This window comes from Camelus ferus, chromosome X, assembly GCF_009834535.1.
Source record: "Camelus ferus isolate YT-003-E chromosome X, BCGSAC_Cfer_1.0, whole genome shotgun sequence".
In the NCBI taxonomy this organism is placed as follows: domain Eukaryota; kingdom Metazoa; phylum Chordata; class Mammalia; order Artiodactyla; family Camelidae; genus Camelus; species Camelus ferus.
The window spans coordinates 60,743,727-60,756,960 of record NC_045732.1 but is presented as its reverse complement, the minus strand read 5'-3'; the positions used below and the strand labels follow the sequence as shown (position 1 = coordinate 60,756,960).

The 13,234-nt window shown below is 37.6% G+C and overlaps 1 long non-coding RNA gene and 1 other non-coding gene across 3 annotated transcripts in view; both read left to right on the top strand.

Annotated features, from left to right (window-relative positions):
• The window catches only part of LOC116661992, a 287,826-nt gene that overhangs the window by 76,048 nt on the left and 198,544 nt on the right, over nt 1-13,234 (top strand). The window lies entirely within an intron of this gene.
• TRNAA-CGC lies at nt 2,124-2,196 on the top strand. Its single transcript has one exon. It is a non-coding gene; the product is annotated as a tRNA-Ala (tRNA).

Sequence of the window (13,234 nt, the reverse complement as noted above, 5' to 3'; positions counted from 1 at the left end):
TTTGTCTTTTTGTGCCTTATTTATTTCACTTACATAATGTCATCAAGGTTCATCAGTGTAGCATATGACAGGATTTCCTTCCATTTTAAGGCTGAATACTATTCTACTGTATGTATATACCACATTTTGTGTATCCATATATCTATCATGGACACTTGGGTTATTTCTACTTCTTGGCTACTGTAAATATTGCTGCTTATGAACATGGGTGTGTCAATCTCTCTTTGAGATTCTGGTTTTTAGTTCTTTTGGATATTTAGCCAGAAGTGGGATTGCTGATAATTCTATTTTTAATTTTTGAAGAACTGTCATATTGGTTTTCCACAGGGACTTCACCATTGTATATTCTTACCAGTGGTGCACAGTGTTCCAATTTCTCTACGTCCTCACCAATACTTGTTACTTTCTGTTTTTTGGGTTTTTTTTTTTTTTTTGATAGTAGCCATCCTAATGGGTGTGAAGTGATATTTCATTATGGTTTTGATGTACATTTCCCTAATGACTAATGATGTTGATCATCTTTTCATATGCTTATTGGCCATTTGTATGTAATCTTTGGAGAAATGTCTATTCAAGTCCTTTGCCTAGTTTTCACTTGGGTTATTTGCTTTTTGTTTTGTAGTTGAGTTGTAGGAGCTCTTTATGTATTCTGGATATTAACTCCTAATCATATAGGTGGTTTGAAAGTATTTTCTCCGATTCCATAGTTTGCATCTTCATTGTGTTGTGTCCTTTGATGTACAAAGATTTTTAAGTTTCATATAGTTCCACTTATCTATTTTTGATTTTGTTGCCTATGCTTTTAGTGTCATATTTAAGAATGCATTGCCAAATCCAAATTCATTGTCATAAACCTTTTCCCCCATGATTTATTCTAGGAGTGTAATATTTTTCAGTCTTTGATGAATTTTGAAACTTTTTTTGTGTATGATGTAAGGTAAGGGCCCAACTTCATTCTTTTGCATTTGGATGTCCAGTTTTCCCAGTGCCATTTGTTGATAAAACTGTCCTTTCCCCATTGAATGATCTTGGCACCATTGTTGAAAATAATTTCACCATATATGTGAGAGTTTATTTCTGGGCTGTCAATTCTATGCCATGGTTTATATGCCTGTTTTTATACCAATACCATACTGTTATGATTACTATAACTTTGTAATGAGTTTTGAAATCAGAAGTGTGACACCTCCAACTTCGCTCTTTTTCAAGATAATTTTGGCTATTTGGGACCCCTTGAGTTTACGTGTACATTTTAGGATGGAGTTTTGCATTTTTGCAAGAAGGCCATTGGCATTTTGATAGGGATTACATTGAATCTGTACGTTGCTTTGGGAAATATTTACATTTTAACAATATTAAAGTGTTTCAGTCCATGAACATGGGTGTCTTTACATTTATTTGAGTCTTCTTTAATTTCTTTAAGTAATATTTTGTGGTTTTTAGTGTACAAGTCTCTTTCCTCCTTGGTTGATTTTATTTTAAAGTAGTTTATTGGTGTTATTATAAATTGAATTGTTTCATTAATTTCTTTTTTGGATTGTTCATTGTTAGTGTGTAGAGACACAACTGATATTTTTGTGTTGATTTTGTATCCTGCAACTTTCCTGACTTCTTCAGTTTGTTGTAACAGATTTTTTTTGTGTGTGGAGTCTTTAGGGTTTTCTACATATATGATCATGTCATCTGTAAACAGATACAATTTACTTTTTCCTTTCCAATTTGGATGTCTTTTTTTCTTTTTCTTGCCTGTTTGCTCTGGTTAGGTTTTCCAGAACTATGTTGAATAGAAGTGGTGAAAATAGGCATCTTTTAGTTGTTCCTGATCTAGAAGAAAAGCTTTCAAGCCTTTCACCATTTAGTATGATGTTAACTGTGGGCTTTTTAATATATTGTCTTTATTATGTTGAAGTAGTTTCTTTATATATCCAGTTTGTTGAGTGTTTTAATCACAAAAGGGTGTTGAATTTTGCCAAATACTTTTTTGCATCAATAATCTGTTTATTTTCCTTATTGAGTAGTATTCCATTATTTACATATATCACAATTTATTTTTTCATTCTCCTGTTGATGGACACCTGGGTTGCTTCCAGTATTTGTCTATCGTGAATAAGTGGCCATAGCGGGAGGGTATAGCTCAAGTGGTAGAGCACGTGCTTCGCATGCACGAGGTCCTGGATTCAATCCCCAGTACCTCCTCCAAACATAAATAAATGAATAAACCTAATTACCTCCCCCTCATAAGACAAACAAAATAAGCAAAATATGTGCTCTGATGTAAAAGTGGCCATAGTTTAAAGCAGCCAAAGTCAAACCAACTAGCTTCATCTGCTCTCTATTTCCAGTGCAATCCATAGTTGTATTTGTTCGGTTTCTTACCTGCTTATAGATGACGTTTGGCTGTTGGTTGGCTGTGTTCCCTCCAACTAGCATTTAAAGCTTTCCAAAATGTGGACCCACCTAGCTTTGTGTTTTACTCCTCCACATTAACAGCATTCTGCCTGTGCCCTTGCTATCCCCTAAATAGGGTACACCCATTTCCTACCTCCATTCATGCTTTAATTTGTAATAATAGTAGCAAATAATAACAATAATAACACTTATTTTCCTTCTGTCTCCGTTTTAAAAATCCATTTCTTTTGATGAACTTATTGGAAGTGTGTATGTGCCTCCCATGTCTCTAAAGGACTATTTTACTCATAACTCAGTAGAGGATAACATAGCACCTACAGTACCTTTTAGGCAGCAACATTTGTTGTTCATTCATTTGTTCTTCTGTTTGTCCATTTAACCCCCAATGAGTACTTACTATGTGTCTTCAGGCATAAAGCGGTGACAAAGACATATCTCAAGTCCTGAGCTTATATTCTTGTGAGGGAGACAGTCATCAATCTAAAAAAGTGTATGAATTTATAATTAAAAACTGAGTTAATAACAAGGAAAAATACAAGGAGCTATGATAATATATACCAAAGGACATGATCTTTCCTTCAGGGGGAGGAGAATCAAGACAGATTTCCCTAAAGAACTGACATTTCAGAAGCAACTTTTATTTTGGAGGGATGGTAATTAGGTTTATTTATTTATTTATTTATTTATGTTTTAATAGAGGTACTGGGGATTGAACCTGGGACCATGTGCATGCTAGGCATGTGCTCTACCACTGAGCTTTACCCCTCTGAAGCAATTTTCATATTGAGTAGAAATTAAACAGGGGAAGCAGGGGAAGGAGGCAGAAGTGCAATGTAGGCAGAAAGAACAGCATGAGCAAAAGCCCTGAGACATGAGGGGGCCTGAAGAGTGGGTATACTGACAGTAAGTCTGTGTGGCTGGACCACAGGGGACCATGGGGAGAGGAGAAGGAGATCCGGGTGGAGAGCTAGGCAGGGTCTTGAAGGGCTGTCACAAGCCATCTTAAGGATTTTGGGCTTCATCCTAAGAATGACTGGAAGTCATTAAAGCATTTGTGTTTTTAAACTATCACTCTGGGGATAGATTGTGGTAAGTGTGGATGCAGGAAGAAAGGGGCTGAGGCTGTGTTGTAGTCTGATGATGGTTTTTTGGACTGGGGTGCTGGAGGCAGAGATAGAGGGAAGTGGACAGAATCAATGTTTATTTGGAAGATAAAGTCAATAGAAATTAGTGATGAGATGTGGCTATGGACTAAGGGGGTGTGAAGGATGATTTCTAGGATTTTTGATTGCGTGAGTGGATGGTGATAGTGCCATTTACTTCCACAAATGGCAACCCCCCACTTAGCCGGTGTTACACACACTTGCACACCCAATCTCTGATACCTTCGAACTTTATTCCAGATAGGCTCCTTAGTGGGAGAAGTGGTGCCAAGGCACCACATGGTTGTTAGACTCCCGGTTATATGAGTTGAGACATCACTGAGTGTGAATGATGCACTGACTATACTGACCTACCCCAAAGTCACTTTGGGAAGAACTGGAAAAAGAACTCAGAGCCCTATCTTAGGGCACACAAAAGGGAATTCAGAGAAGTGTCACATGCGTAATACTTTAAAGACTTGCTGCCCTTCTGTGGCTCTAGAGAGCCTTGAGCAGTTCTCTAAAAGTGATTCCTTGGGCTGTCTGAGCAATTTAGTAGCTGTTCTACAGCAACAGGGGCTTTGTAATGCATGAGCTGCCTCCTAGTGGCCGCTGAAGGCGATTGCCCAGCTGCTCATGGGAAAGGGAGTTTATTATACAGTGGAAGAGGTCAGTCATTCAATGATAGCTGGACCTGAGACTGCATTTGGAAGTTATGAAAGAAGATGGTAAATTGCAAACTAAAAGGAATGTAAGGAACTACTAGATAAATCATTAGGCTAAGGAAGCCCTTTACTGCCTGGAGGCCCAAGTCCTGCTCTGTCACAGCAGGGATTACCTGCAGGGAAAGAAGAGATGTGTCAACTGGGAAAGCAAATTAGATTTAATTATTAGACTCTAAATCAATATTCATATTATGTGATTCATCACCAAGCCTGGTACCTACAGAGACCTCGTTGGCAATGCATCAATTTCAGAAAGATAACGCTCTTCCTAACTGGAAATAGGATGTTTTATTTCACCATGACTCTTCCTTTCTTCTGGATTACTTTTTATCCTTTGTCTCAAGGGGAACCCTTGTGAGAGGAAAGATCATGAAGTTTCTGAATAGTCCATCTGCTCCCTACATTCTTTTCCCTAGACAACCTGGTTGCTTTCAAACTGATACTGAAAGAAGACAGGCCTCGAGGTTTACCTAATGCCAGCCAGCCTCAGCGTTGTTAACATAAGTCAAAAGGTTATGCATCACAGCGGGAAATTTATTCATCTGTTAAAAAAATAGAGCATGTATCTGCAATTCATATCAGGGCTAGAAATTCAAGTTTAAAAGCAGTATTTGAAATTCTTATTATTCTAAATCAACACAGACAATAGTAATCAGGCAGGTACATTTTGTTAGCTCTCCCAAGGTGTACAGGTGCTTAAGACAGAGGCCGATTTAGGGACCCCTTGTGTTGCCTGAATCCAGAAAATGCCTGAGGAATGAAAGGCATCTTACAGTTATGTACTAGTTAGTTAACTAAAGGAATTGCTTCCTTAAGCAGGTGACTTGCTACCAGGGAGGTTATAGAACATGGCATATCTCATGGAAGGAAAACTGTTACTGAGATATGATCCCAGTGTATATCTAACCCATCCCTTCCAGAACTGCATGTTTTCCTAAAAAATTCCCAGCAGGAAATCTCTCTGTCACCTTGAACAAGTATCAGGAGAATTTAAGAATTATGAGTTTGGGCTTGATAAGTGCTTGTCTTTATTCATTCTACTTTCTCCTTTTTGTCTAGAAAAGAGTCACCTTTAAAATCTAATCTTTAATGTTTTTTTTAGACACAGAAACATATAAGTTCTTCAGAAGGATATTTAGAAGTTGTTTTCAATGTTAAAAACATGATAAAGAGGCATTTTCAGAATATTGCAGTTGTGCTATCTGGCCAGGAAATTTACATAAGTGAAAAACATTCCTCGAGGTTGCCTCCAAATTAAGCACATTCCTGCAAGGGATTTAGGGGTTACTCCAGCCAGCAATGTGCCTATTCTCAGTTGTCCCCACTTTTCCTCTCCACATGGAAGGAAAGCTCAGGGCACACATGTCTGTCTCTGTTTTCAGATTCAGATTTTGCCCATCTCAATTAGCTAGGTTTTATCATTTTCCTAAGTAAGACTTCGTAAGATTCCGTAAGATTGAAGACTCCCTGCTATATGGCCAGTCCCTCCATGGGAACCACAGACCAAAGTTGACAAGTGAAATGCATTTATTTTAATATAGTATTTCTGTTTGTGACAGTTAGACTTTTGCCTGCAGCTTGCCCTGTAGGGTGTTAGGAGTACGTTGGTAGATGTCCTTTCACCTTTGAATCAAAATCTTTTCCTCAAATAGACAGACCGCTTAAAAAAGGGAAAAGGCTTTTAGGTAATAAATTTGATTTTATGAATCACCCAGTCTTCAGTGGAGATAGTGTGCTCACAACGTACTGTGATGGCCGAACTGAAAAAGGACTTTCGTGCTCTGTAGGTGTAACCTCGCTCTCTGCAATCCAGCTACTTCTCTTCACTTTTCATGAGAATTAACAACTTTGGTACCTGATACTGATGAGATGCCATTTACTCTGGTCAAAACCAACAACAGAATCGCTTTACCCACCATTATTTCTCAACTTATTTCTCAACTTAAATTTCATTCCGTCCTTCACGAAAATGACTGGGTAACGCATAAATATCACATCAGTATATTTCATCCTTTTCTGTTCTACAACATGATCACGCACAGTGAAGTCTGAGTTACAGTTGCTGACAGGCCGAGAGTTGCTAGGTGATAGGACAGATATAGGTCATCTTGGAGGAGGTATTCCAATGTGTTAAAAGCACTGGCATATGTCGCTAGAGGAATAGCATTATGCAATCATGATCATCAATTTTCCTTTTTTAAAGGCCTCACAGAAATTCATCAAACTCATGAAACTAGACAAATTGTGACCAGACCCACAACATGAAGGGAAAGGATCACCTACTTAGAACACTTTGGAAAAAAAGATGTTTGAAATGGTCACAAATCCATTGGAAATTTCAGATCATTTGTATATTTGTACATGATTCTGATGTGGTTTGTTTCATAAACTTAATATGAAATTTTTTCCCCCAGGGGAAATCAAGGTGCTTCTATGGAACAAGGGTTCGTTCTTGCATGGTAGATACTGTAAATGATGTAATTGTGTATCCTTCTTTAAATTCATGTTTGACAGCTTAGAGCCAAAGTTGTGGCCCACTTTTTCCATCATATAGGACCTCATGAATATGTTTCCTGGCTAACCTGGCACACTTAACTTGCTCCTAGTTTACTGCTTTTATTTTTCCTTTGCCTTATGTTCTCACTTATTTTCAATTCACTATATCTTACTGTATTACCTGCATCTTTGTGAAGTGCTAAGCTGCCTTTTTTTTTTTTTTGAACAAGCCATTGGTGAGGGTTGGGGGAGGAGCAGAGGAGAGGGAGAGAGAGAGTGAGAGGGGGAGAGAGAGAGAGAGAATGATTGATTGTGTGAAAGTTTCCTGGCAGATCAATACAGCTATCTGTGTGGTGAATTCAAATTGCTGACAAGCACACATGATGGCAATACGACTGAAAAAAATAAAAACTAAAAACACTGAATCAGGCTTACTGCTATCCCACCTGCTGCCTCAGTCAGTGGCATGTTCTCAAGATAAAAACAAAAACTTGGACCACGTTTCACGTACTATGTAGTTAGATTCACCCCACCACCTTCCTGCTAAGTTGTTGTTGCTTTAAACCCTAAATTACTCAGACTCGTCAATGAACTGAAACTGGTCTTCATTTTTTAGGGAAAATGGCAGATAAGCAGAAAGTAAGCTTATTTCCATGATGTGTTTCTGAAAGCTTAGCTTCCACTGCTCTATCGTCTGTGTGTGTTACTGTCAACCCATTGTTCACGACATCCTGGAGCTCTGTGTTTAGTATTTTCTCTGTTTAGAACACACTACTCTCTCCCTCAATACACTGGCAAACTACTAATGTTCCAAGCCTTAGCTCAAGGATGCTCTCTTAGGAAATCTTATGAGCCATCTCCCAGCTGGATTGGGTACCTGCCTGAGCACTACCATAAGATCTTGTGCTCACCTCTGTTGGTACACACTGTGTTTAATCTATTTACATCTGTCCTGCTAGCTTCTGAGCAACTTGAGAGGGAGAGAACCGTGTGTCTTATTTATTCATTGTTGTGTTCCCAGCACCTACCATATATATCCTTCCAACACTTATTCTATTACATGAATTAATGAAAGAATTCTCTGTATGCTTTGTTGAGTGGTCTAAATGATGAGAGGGTCACATGATCTAAGCACACTTCAAAAATGATTGTCTCTTTGACCATTTTATGATTTGGTTTATTTTGAAATGGAGACAGCTAGAATCTCAACCTCAAAATATATCTGTCTGTATGCCCCATTTAGTGATTGGGCAGCTGGGAAAATCCCGTGCTAGCCCGTTGTTAGGTAAGCTTACAAGGGCATTCTTCTGTGGGTGACAGCTGTCCCACAGAGCACCTGCCTTTGGCCTCTCTCCACTAAGCCCCAAATCACTGGGTAATTTTCCCTCCGATGTCTACCTACATTGAAAAACCCTCCGTAATTGTTTTCAACCCTGTGGAGGCAGTTAAACTCTTCAGTTGGTAAGGACACAACCCAATTATAGGGAGAACGGCTGAATCTTTCAGATAAAATCAGTAATGCAGAGACTAAGGCACTGGATGCTTAGATTTTGCATGGTACCCAGATGAATTTCTTGCTGCTCTCAATCCAGTGTTATCGGATCCATTTCGGGAATTCAAATGTCATGAGCGACCTGATATGCCAAGTCCTCAAGTATCCCCAATTTTTTAATGGGATTGAAGTTACAACCTAAAGCTTTAAATCTCTCATGCAAATGGACTAAAGAGGGCCTTATTATTTTAAAGCTAGTTCAAAAAGGCCAAGTGTCAGGCTTCATCTCCTTGGTGAATTTCAGAAAACACCTGTCATTTACCATGGTCACATAATTATACTACAAGAAAATAATTTTTTCCTGAACATGTGGCAGAGAAAATTATTGCACAGGAGGGGGTTAATGAAATTATCTGCCAGCAGAGTAAATAATCGGGGGACAGAGAGCTGGGTATTAGGTTGATTAGAGGCTTGGTACCATAAATTATGCCTTGTTAGAGGTAGGGTAGCTACACATTTTAAGTGGAAACAGGTCACTTAAATTTAAGCAACACTGCACACCTAATACTTTGATGACTATGTTGTTTTTCTCTTAAATTATGTAATTAAAGCCGTAAACTCTAGTAGCACTAAAATACTTTCTAATCCTGTCATAATCTATCCACTGTGATATGAGTGGCAACTTATTAGAGACATTTAGAAAAGCACAGTGGCATCAATTCTGTGAAGACTGTATTTTTCAGTTATATATCTCTTAACTTTCAAAACCAGAGTGAAAAAAGTATGTGATTCAGATTAATTGAATATAAAATTCCAAGTAACATTTAAGAGTCAGGAAGTAGAGATTCATACTCTATTCATTCAATCAAATTCATTCATATTTTAGAGCTTAAATGAACTTCAGGAGTTTTCAGGTATGCTCTCCCCTCATCCCATGTTATAGATGAGAAATTGGAAAGTAAGAGAAGGTAAAGGTCATTGACTGAGTCCCGTGGTTCGCTGGTCCCACACAGGCAGCCATGTGATAAACTCTTCTCCCATGAAACACACTTTTTTTCCTTTGCTTTCTAGTACATTTTTGAAGTACCACTTTTATAGCCCTCTATTAATGGGGAAGCCTAAAGCACAAGGGAAACATTAATGAAGAAATGCAGTGTCAAAATGTATATTTGGTTTATAATATCAGTATATTCCTGACATATTAAAATGAAAATTTTAAAGGTTCTTGGACTATTTCTTGAGAGAAGAGAAAGTTGAAGGATGCTTAGTATCTGTCCTATCATATCCAAAGATGTTTTACCTTGAAGAAGAGTAGACAGTTGTTCTCATATTTTATTAGGGAAATAAATGTTTTCAAGGAAATTAACATCAACATTAGTATGGAAAATTAAGATAAGATGTGAAAGATTTGCTGATACTGAGTTATTAAATATTAGAATGAGTTAAAAAGGAAGATATGTAATTGAGAGGCCATCACATTTGAGGAAATTTTTTTATCTATTTAGGATAAATCTATCTACATATTTCACTGAAATAGTATCTTTCATATATCTACATAGAGAGAAAACTAACTCAACAATGTTTTGGACTAAACATTTAGCAAATAAATGAAATTGCTTCAGCGTATTTGTGAAAAAAAATCTCATTCTGTGACTCTAAGAATCAATTAAAAGAGAGTTAAGGGAGAGAACACGACATAGCAAAGCAAACATGGGCTTTTGAGGGAGACAGACCTGTGTTTGATATCTGGTTTGAATAAAACCTGCAGTCATGGGCAAGTCATTGAACTGCTCTCGAATGTGGTGTCTCATCTGTAAAATGGAGGTAATAGTGCCCACAATGCATTGTTGTCTTCACGATGAACACTAATGCATGTAAAGTACTTGGTTCATTGTAAATGACCAATAAATGGTAGGTCTCATTATTTAAGAAATGACAGGAGTTAAGGTCTAAAAAGCAAGTTGATTTTGAAAGTCTGTGAATGCCAGTAGTAAAGGAAATACAATATCGGTAAATTCTGTCTTGAGAGAAAGGGATGAACGGTAGGACTGTAACAGAGAAGAGAAGCCACTAGTTAAGCTGAATAGCTATTGAACAATTCACTCATTCAACAACAGTTACTGAGTTCCTGCTCAAACAGTGGTATACAGTGTTCTAAGTTCTAGGGATTCAGCAGTGAACAAGACAGAAAATGGTCAAATTAGCCAAGAGGAGACCTACAAGGCAAGTTCGTTTCATTGAGAGATATATATTTAGATGAAAATATGTTTCAAAGTAGGAGGCTGTGTTTTTATATCTGAAAGTTAATTAGCTATACCTGAAATGGCCAAATTCTCTTGGTTATTATTCCATTAAAAAGTTACTTCCAACATCTCATGGCAAGTACTTGGAATTTTAATAAGATGGTAACTAGAGTAGGTCATCCATGCGTTGATACACTCAACAAATTATTTTAAGTGCCTTTCCAAGGTCCAGGTCCTGGATTTATAGTGATGAACAAAGAGAAATAATTGGTATTTTACAGCATATTGTGGGAAATAGGCATTAACACCTTAAATATAAGTGCAAGTTTTATGAAATTGTAAGAAAGAAAATCAAAGTGTATGAGAAAGAATGACAAGTGGCAGCTGATATATAGTGCAGCGGTGGGTAAGTTTCTCTCTGAGGAAGTACTATTTATTTTTTTACTTTGAGGGAGGTAATTAGGTTTATTGATTTTTTTTTAATGGAGGTACCAGGGAATTGAACCCAGGACCTCATTCATCCTAGGCAGGCACTGTACCACTGAGCTACACCCTCCCCCTGGGGAAGTGCTGTTTAAATTGAGAGTTGAAGGATGAATAGGAATTAGCGAAAAGCGCCAGCAAGAAGGCAAGTGAGCCTGTGTACTGTGGGTGGAGTAGGATGGTGGTGCTGGGCATATTCTGCGAGAGGGAACATATCTGTGAAGGTTCTGAGGCAGGAAAAAAAACATGACCAGTTTGAAGAACTCAAAGACAACGAGCTTTTTAGGCAGTACCAGAAGAACAAAGCTGGACTATCAACACAACTTCAGAAACACAAACATCATATTCTAATTCTAGACACTTAGTATTAGTGTAGGTCATGCAGTGCCCTGTACTTGAATTATATCTAGACAGTATGATGTTGAAATCAACTACCCCCATGCATGCAAAACACTTCATAATACTTCCCTTCTCGTACCATATTGTTGCAGCAAATAAGTATTTCAGAAATTGGAAAGGTTCTCTCATTTACCTTTTGTAACTAGTAGCTTGACTGTGCCCCTTAGGTTTTTCAAAAGAACATACCTGAGACAACTAGCCAGGTAGCAACCTCTGTCAACACACACACACACACACACACACACACGTTTATTTTTTACTGTGAGGTAGTAGGAGACCTGTAAAACAAATCAGTTGTGTGCAGAGCTCACTTTCTAAATGTGGCCTCTAAAAGAGTATCTTGGATTTGTGATGCTGCCAGAATAAAAGGGACTACAGAAAGAGAAATAATAGATTTTTTAAGCTCAAATGATCACTTCGATGGAGGGATTGGGCATGGGAGGAGGGAAAGTGTTGGGGACTGTGTAATAAGACTTTAATATCAAGTCCAGTCTTGATTATTAAAATTGGGCTAAGGGGCTGATGGAAGTCTTAGCAATCTCACAGCCCAGAACACTATTTTATTGTTAGGTTAAAGCTGTTTGAAAGCTGGTTAAGCAGACTGGAGTAATATATTATCCCGCAAAACTTGAGAAAAATATAGTGAAAGAAGAAGACACTTAGATAATAAGATACAAGGAGAGGTGCACCACCCACCTTATTAGGTATTCTTCAGGAGACTTTTCACTTCTGACTGGTGGGGCAAATTGAGGAAATTGTACTCCGTTTAACATCTATTCACTGTGTTCTATTTGTAAAGCTTTTATGCCTATTATTCTGAAGTCTAATTTCATTAAAATTTTATTTGGCTATCTACTATGAAACACCTGGCCTTTCTATTGAGCTGGGCTGCAGACTAGAAAAAGGAAAAAGACAAATCTAATATGCCAAAAAGGAAAACCCACAGAACTGTGCAGCTGGGTCAGCTGCAGAGGATATATACCTGGTGTAAACCTGCAAGGTTAGGAGATGCAGCAGTTAGAAAGCAACGTGCCAGACCTTTAGAAGCATCATCAGCACTCCCTGAAACCCCCACCCATTCCCATAAAGCTTAATTCAGCACTGAAATATGTAATGCTTGATATTTATTTCTGTTCTTCTTCATCCCGTAAGTGCTTTAAGAATTACCAAATTGCTAAATAAAATAAAATAAAATAAAATAAAATAAAATAAAATAAAATAAAACCTTATACCAAAACATCTGCCAGGGTAGGTCAAACATTCTCAGAACATATAAATCTATTTGAAGGAGTTAACCTCATCATCACCATGTCTGTCAGACCTCAAGGAACGTGATAAGTAAATCAAGTACTTCCATGAAATGTAGACTTTTACTTTGCTAGCGTGACCTTCTTCCTTACTGTTGAACCTGTGTGCCCTTCAAAATTCAAAGAATGTTGTACAATGAAGGTCCATGTCCAGTTCTCTTCTGTTGCATCAAGCAAGGCTGATGCATTATGATTCTCTCAACAATAATGTTTGGAAGTAAGACAATGGGATGCAATTAGAAACTGTCTTGCTGACCTTGAACATCTGGTGATTTCACAGATGCTATCATTAAATTATGGATATCAGAAGTGCTTGAAAAACTGACGATAGATGTTATAGTAAAAAAAAAAAAACTAAAAGAGAAAACTTAATTAGAGAATGTTTTACATGGCATATTTATATTTCCTGGAATATAAAAATGTGTTGCTATGCATTGGAGCTTGGCAGTGTTTACTTACATTTTGTGGCTGTTTAATGTTTTTGAATGTAGTCTTAAGAAGGTGAACAAGAATGCCTTGCTTTATTACAGTTGTATAC